Source organism: Arachis hypogaea, chromosome 20 (genome assembly GCF_003086295.3).
Source record: "Arachis hypogaea cultivar Tifrunner chromosome 20, arahy.Tifrunner.gnm2.J5K5, whole genome shotgun sequence".
NCBI lineage: Eukaryota > Viridiplantae > Streptophyta > Magnoliopsida > Fabales > Fabaceae > Arachis > Arachis hypogaea.
This window is the reverse complement of record NC_092055.1, coordinates 65,574,164-65,582,364: the sequence shown is the minus strand read 5'-3', so window position 1 is coordinate 65,582,364 and position 8,201 is coordinate 65,574,164. Positions and strand designations below refer to the sequence as shown.

The following is an 8,201-nucleotide window of genomic DNA, read 5'->3' as shown; positions in this document are numbered from 1 at the left end:
TTAAGTTAGTATTTGAGCACAAACATTAACTTAAACTTACTCTGGTATGAAACCCAATTGAATATCATGGTTTATGGGATTGGGCCTGAAGGATTGATGAGTCTGAAATTTCAATTTATTGAGTCATGTGTCATTATTTGATTATCACTAAGTTGGCTCAATGAATGTTACAGATTTTGGATCAACAGCCTCATCAAGATTATGGATCATAAACCCAAGGCAAAAGGAAAGCAGGGAGAGGCCTCAAAGCCCAAGAAACACAACAGAAGCTCAATATAGAAAGTGTATAAATAGGATAGAATTTAAGTTAGGGAGGACTTTTACTTTTACTTTTAGCTAGTTTTCATATCTTTGTAATTGAATTCAGAGCTATGACTCACTAAACCCCCTTTCATTGGGTTAGGGAGCTCTATTGTAATTCAATGAATCAATAATAGTTTATCTTCTTCTTCAATCTTTTCTCTTAAATTTTGTTAGAAAGCTTCTCGATCTAATTCCATTGGGTAGTTGTCTTGGGAAAGAAACTACCCATAATTGGAATCCTTCGGAACCTTGGGAAAGGAATGGAGGATTCATGCTAGAGAAGCTTTCTCACAGTGAATTGGATTGGGGTTTGGATGGATATTGTGACATGTAATCCTACCAAATTGTGGTTCATGAAACTGTGTGGTATAATCAGTGATCGAGCATCATCTCTTCTTATGAACATTTAAACCAAGGGATTGGGAATTTGTTCGTTTTTAGAGAGAATTGGTGAGCCAAGGGATTGGGATCCAATCATATAAGATTGCCAAGCAAAATTCAATGAACGCATTGCTTGAGGAAGAGATAAACATGTTTTGATTCGGAGATCTCAATATCTCCTATAACCCAATGAATTCCCCATTTCTGATTTCCACTTTCTCTTTACATTCTGCAATTACATTCATGCAATCACCCCCATTCCCTTTTAATTTCAGCAATCTAGCTTCTGCTCTTTACTTCATGCAATTTAAGATTCCGCCATTTAAATTTCTTGTCATTTACTTTTCCCGCCAATTTTACATTCCGCAATTCTCATCTAAATCTTGATTCCGCTCAACTAGAACACACTTCTAATCCGAATTGCTCACTCAACCAATCCTTGTGGGATTCGACCTCACTCTATTGTGAGTTTTTACTTGACGATAACCGGTGCACTTGCCGGAAGGAATTTTGCCGATCGTGCAATTTCCTAAATCGTAGCATAACTAGTTTATGCGCATCAAGTTTATGGCGCCGTTGCCGGGGATTGGTTTTCGATTGACAATTCTCAAATTGGAAGTTAACTAGATTGAGCATTTTTTTTTGTTTTGATTAATTCAGTACACATTACTTGTTGAATTTTAATTTCTGCACTCTGTTACATGCTTTCTTTCTTTATGCCTTTAAATTCAAGCAACTAACTCACTGACTCACTAACTGTTTGAATTAATTCCTCAACTGCTCTAACCATACTCTTCCATTAACCAAGAGTATTTCACTTGTTTGTTGCCTGTGCTGTGTTCTTGTATGACAGGTAGGAGAGGAGAGACATCAACTCCTCCATATACCGAACCAGAGAGGACCCTTCATAGACTGAGAAGGGAAGCAAGAGGGAAGAGAGTACTGGGAGAAGAGGAATCTGAAGGAGAATCTGAGGACAATTTTGAGGAAGCTTTAGATCTCAACATGGATAGAGAAGTTCACAACCATGAGAGAGCTGATGGAAACAATGCCATTCCTGAGAGGAGGGTTCTTAGTTCATACATAAACCCAACCTCTGGGAATTGTGGTAGCAGCATCCAGAAACCACCCATTCAGGCCAACAATTTTGAGCTCAAACCACAGCTAATATCACTTGTGGAGAATCATTGTTCATTTGGTGGAAGTGCTAATGAAGACCCAAACCAACATCTCACAAAATTCCTGAGAATTTGTGACACTGTGAAGTCCAATGGAGTCCAGGAAGATGCATATAAACTGCTTTTGCTCCCATTTTCACTTAGGGACAAGGCAGCTAAGTGGCTGGAATCATTCCCAAGGGGGAGCCTAACAACCTGGGATGAAGTGGAAAGCAAGTTTCTGGCACGTTTCTACCCCCCACAAAAGGTCAATAGGCTTCGATCTGAGGTTCAGACGTTTAGACAACAAGATGGTGAAACTCTCTACGAGGCATGGGAGAGATTCAAGGATTTGACAAGGAAATGCCCACCAGACATGTTCCATGACTGGGTGCAATTGCATATTTTCTATGATGGACTGTCTTATGAATCAAGGAAGGCTGTAGACCATTCATCAGGAGGTTCATTGAACAGGAAAAAGACTGTGGAAGAAGCCATTGAAGTGATTGAGACAGTGGCTGAGAATGAGTACTACTATGCATCAGAGAGACACAACACTAAGGGAGTCATGGAGCCGAACCATGTTGATACAATTCTAGCCCAAAACAGGGTGTTTGCCAAGCAACTAGCAGAGCTCACCAGGAAATTAGAAACAAAACAAGTGGCTGCAATACACACACAAGAGCAAGAGGAAGAAAGCACTGAAGGAGGTGATTGGGAAGAGGCCAATTATGTAGGAAATCAACAAAGGCAACCATATGATCCACATTCCAACACTTACAACCCAGGCTGGAAAAACCACCCAAACTTTGGGTGGGGAAACCAGCAAAACCAACATAACAAGTCCACATACCAAAACTCCAACCAAAGATCATACCAAGCCACACAAAACACTTACTCTCAACCACCATATCATGGCCAAAATAATCAACCTACCCAACCTAACCCGAACCAACAATTTCAAGATCAATTAAACAGGATAGAAGGAGTGCTGGCACACATGGGTCAGGACATAATTGAATTGAAAAGCTTCAGGGATGATGTGAGAACTACCTTAAGAAACCATGGTGAAAAACTCAAGAGGATGGAGTCTCAAGTAGGAGAGCTATCTCAACAGGCCCTCAAATCAACTGCAGTGTTCCCTAGTGACACAGAAAAGAATCCTAAAGGGGAACAAAAGGGAGTGAGATGGGAAGAATGCAAAGCCATCACCATATTGAAAGAAGTCTCAGAAGAAGAAGGAATCAGATCCTCAGAACAGGAGCCAGAAATCTTGAAGGAAGGTGTGGAGGAAGCTAAGCAGGAAAGTGAAACTGAGCAAGCCAAGGAACTGCAAAAAGGCACGATAGAAACATACCAACCAAAAGCACCATTTCCTCAGAGGTTAGGAGGAGGTGAAAAAGAGAAAACCTATTCAAGGTTTTTAGAGACATTTAAGTCTCTCCATATCAATATTCCCTTTCTTGAGATTCTCCATCAAATGCCTACACACATCAAGTATTTAAAGGAATTGTTGAGCAAGAAAAGAGTTTTGAAGGGAGGACAAACGGTAACAATGAACAAAGAATGCAGTGCCCTCATCAAGAAGGACACAGTCTCTAAGAAAACAGACCCAGGAAGTTTTCATATTCCTTGCATCATAGGAGAAACAAAAATTGACAGAGGATTCTGTGATCTAGGAGCTAGCATAAATGTGATGCCTCTAACTCTTATGAAGAGGCTACAACTGAATGAGGTGAGATCCACTGATGTAATCATACAACTGGCTGACAAAACTCAGAAGCAAGCTGAAGGGGTGGTTGAGAATGTGCTGGTGAAAGTGGGAGATTATTACTTCCCCACAGACTTTGTCATTTTGGACATGGAGGAAAGCTACCTATACCCTATCATTCTGGGAAGACCATTTCTAGCCACTACTAGAGCGCTCATAGATGTAGAACAAGGAGAGCTAATTCTGAGAATACATGATGAACAGCTCATTTTCAAAGTTTTCAAACCTGCATCTGAACCTGAACCAGAACCTGAAAAGCCTAAGGATGATAGTAGTCATCTGTGTTTGGAGGAAAGTAATCCAGCAGCTGAAACTCTAAAACAGTCTTTGGAAGGCAAACAGGAATTGCAAGAGTTAAAGCCACAAGAATCAATGGAAACAGATCAGAAGGATCCTCCTAGCATAAGGGTCAATGAAGAAATCCTCAAGAGAAAGGGAAGAATGATAGGGAAATTGCCAAGAGGGTGGAGAAACAAGAAAATTCCCACTGAAGGTTTTTCTCCGGGAGATAAAGCGATATCAAGTCATTATCTGCCAATCCCACCTGGCCTCAAAACCATTCCTTCCCAGCTCCCTCAAGTGTTCACAATCAGGAAAGTTCTTTCTATGGAACATTTAGAGGTCATGAAGGAATCAAGTGGAGACGTTTGCATAGTGAGAGGAGAAGACGTCAAGCACTACAATCCACCCTAACAAGGGACAACCGTCAAGCTAGTGACGTTAAAGAAGCGCTTCATGGGAGGCAACCCATGTTTTTAATATCCTTACTCTTTTTTGTTTTGTTTTGCATCTAATAAAGCATGGTTTCTTATGCATGAACTTGAATCCTCAGGACAACTGCTGAAAGAGTGCACTAAACATTGCATATAAAATACAATTTGTCTCTAAGTTTGGTGTGCCTGAGGGCACCCCAAACTTTATTCAAAATGCATTCAATTTTTCATGCAAAGAGCACAACCAAACATTAAGTTTGGTGTTCCTCTTTGAACACGGTTCATGAAAAGCAAGAAGTTCCTCTGGATTTCGAAATTCATGACAAGTAGACCATTCGCATGTTTTAATACTTTGGTTTCAATTACTTAGGGTAGTAACTTTGTTTAGAATCAAAGAGCCAAAGTGACTATGATTTATTAGAATTATGCACAGTCATTAAGGACAACCAATATGGATTTCATGTCATCAGGAGACTTTACCAAACACTAAGTTTGGTGTCCAATAATAAGTGTGCATACATACAAAAGTCACGGCTATAAGCTCATGGAGTCAATCATTGATTTACATGTGCAAGTACTATTCATCATTCACATGGACCGAAAAATGATAGCAAACTTGTTTGTTTGTGCAGGTACAAAAGAAAAGACAAAAATGGAGGAAAAAGACAAAGGGAGGTACGGTGCTTGGTCAAAAAGAAAGTTCACAAGTCTTTGAAGCTAACACATGGGAAAAGGAAGTTCTGCAAGAAAAGATTGCTACATGTACAACCTAATGAACCCAGAATACTTCCAAGAAAATGAAAAGCAATTCGTCCTTCTCCCTAATTCATATATTTACCATCAAGCCACCCTTCACAAACCACCCTAGCCGTCCATTTTTCACTTAAGGCCCTATAAAGAACCACTTGGGGAACGAGTTCAACACCACCAAATCTCCTTCATGCACATTTTCTTCATCATAGCATAAACTATCTCTTGCCGAAAACAACCTCCCCACATTTCCAACAACACTTCTTGCTTCACCTTGTCAACTTTAGCTTGTCACTTACCCAAAACTAAAGAACCAATGGCAGCTTCATCTAGCCACAAAAGAAGAAAAGACAAGCAACCAATGAGGAGAACAGGGAATTCGATGCAAGGAGATACAAATCAGTTTTCATGAGATTCAAGCCGAATGGATGAGACCTAAAAGGTACTAGCTGAGGTTCCCTTTGACCTTGAAAAGGATGAGTTCCCAGTATTTGGGAGAAGATCAAAAAGAGGAAGTGGGAGCTCCTGACTAAGCCAATCACTAAAATCAACATCAACTTGGTGAAGGAGTTCTATGCAAATGCAGTGAGGGAAGACTCAACCAAGAAACCCACATACAAAAGCTATGTGAGAGGGGTGGAAGTTGACTTCAGCCCCAAGGCAATCATGAAAACTCTTGGCCTGAAAAACATACATTTCAGCCAAGCAAGTTATGAGGAAAGGATGATAGGAGAACCTGACTACACGACTATTGCTGAAGATCTTTGTGCCATCAGAGCTGAATGGGTGAGAAAAACAAGAGGGGCTCCAAGAGTCTTGAGAAGGGGAGACCTAACACCTGAAGCTAAAGGGTGGTATGCAATAGTTAGGAGATCCATCCTACCCACTGCAAACTCTTCAGAAATAGTCCCTAAAAGAGCCATCTTGCTTCATTGCATTATGGTGGGAGGGGAGATCAATTCATAAACTCATTGCTGAACAGATACAAGAGTTTAGTGAGAAAAGTGACCCTGAATCCTGGCTTCACTTCCCTAGCACCATCATTAGACTATGCATCGATGCCCAAGTACCACTTGAAGATGAAAGACCTAATTGGCTATATCCTGGATTGGCCATAACTGCGTACAGAATGACTCTTGGCCCAACTGCTCCAAGACATACAAGAAGAAGAAATGAAGAAGGGCAACAAGCGGAAGCAAAGCAAGAAGCAGAACAAGAAGGACAGGAAGGAGAAGACAGAGAAGAAGAGCAAGAAGAGCAAGCAATCCCAGAAAGAAGACAACGAATTCCCAGAGACCCCATGGATATGAGCAGAATGCAGGAATCATGGAAGGAATGTCTCAACAATACATGAGGTCTCAGGAGAGACAAGAGGACTTTCACCTAAAAATGATGGATATGCAAGGAACTTTGAATCAAGATTCTTAGATCTGCAAAAGGGAACAAAATTTACACTTACAGGAATCCTTCAGCCACATATGCCAACACCAAGATGCCAATGTCTTGGCAATCAAGGAAGCCACCACTTTACAGAATGCAAGATACTCAGTCCAAGCTGATTACAACATCAGTTCGCAAATCAAGCTTAACTACATAGGGGAACATTTACACAAGATGGACCCAGCATTCCCAGCTTTTGATGAGTATTTCAAAGGGAGGAAAGAAGGAGAAATAAACAAGGCAATGATCCTTGAAAAAGGAGTGGAAGAAACAATGAAAAAGGCTGGATTCTGGAAAAAGCTCATAAGAAAAGACAAAGGAAGCACAAGTGGTCAAAAAGAGGCAGGAAGCAAGAAGAAGCAGGATCCCAAGAATTAAGAAGAACCAAGCAATAAATAAGAGGTGGTCTCGTTCCTTAATAATCAAATGATAATTGGTGAATTGTCTTTATGAGCTTTCTTTCATCATAAGTCATTTAAGTTTTATGTGGAGTTTTTTTTTTAGTATGAGTGTCTGTTATTGCTTTGAATAAAGCGAATGCCTAGATGTTTGGATATAACTTCACCTTCTTAAACAAGTGCTTGCCATGCTTGTTCTATTTCCAAAATAAAGAAAAGTTTGAACAAAAGTAACTTGGCTAAAGTAGTGACAAATCAAGTAGAATTAAGTGGTGGTATGCATGCTTGATTGTTCAGTCAGATCACTGGAAATAGAGTGTAGAATTATCATTTTTATGTAGAAATTGAAAACTGTCTATGGATCTTGATGAATAAATGTCTTTGGCCATGAAAAAGAAAGAAAAAGAAGAAGAAAAAGCCACTGAAAAAGGGCAACCAAAAGAAAAAAATTTGAGAAAATAAGCTAGGCACCAATGGTTTGAACTTCTGAGACAAATGCCTGTGGTGTTCATGTATAAGGATATGCTTGGATGAATAGGTTCTGAGGAGTGTTCAACACTTGGTAACTTGGGTTAACTAACCCGGATTATCAACCAAAAGTCCATTATCAAGAGCAACCTAAATACAAAACATTTAGTCACACAAAGAGGTGCTGGGCACCAATGTCTCAAGAAGAAATGTGAACTAAAATGCCTGAAGTGGATATGTGTAGTGCACTGATAAGAAAAAGAAAATGCCAAAGGCTTGTGCAACACATGACACCAAGCAAACAAGGAGCAAAGGAGCTCTAAGAAAAGAAAAGAAAAACAAAGAAGAGAAAAGTGCCAAGGACATAAGAATAACAAGAGGCCATAGCAGTGTTTGATGGATGCAATGAAAAAGTGATGATCTTACTTGATAAGTATGGAAAGTGATGCTGCAACTTTCTGCATAAAACCCTTCTGATGAACTTCAAATGCTTGCTAATATAGCCAATGTAATTGCTTTCTGTTTCATACTTTCTTCTCAAATAACTCAGGACTTGCTTAGGGACAAGCAAGTATAAGTTTGGTGTTGTGAATGCTAAGGCATCTTAGGCTAGTTTCACTAGCATTTTTTTGATAGTTTTAGTTGTTTTATGCATTTCTTGAGCTTAAAGTAACCAAGAATGGTTAAAAAAGAACAAAGCAATGAACCATCCAAACAGTATGATTTTGATGCAAATTCCATGAGTTTTTAGTTATATTACTTGAATGCTATGAATGGAAGATTTCTCATGAAATTTGCAAGACTTTGATGCAATTGTGAT

The 8,201-nt window shown here is 39.7% G+C and overlaps 1 non-coding gene across 1 annotated transcript; it reads right to left on the bottom strand.

The window, feature by feature from the left end:
- Positions 1-2,115: 2,115 nt before the first annotated feature.
- Positions 2,116-2,219, bottom strand: LOC112788484 (small nucleolar RNA R71). The gene has a single exon (XR_003195846.1). It is a non-coding gene; the product is annotated as a small nucleolar RNA R71 (small nucleolar RNA).
- Between the last annotated feature and the right edge of the window lie 5,982 nt (positions 2,220-8,201).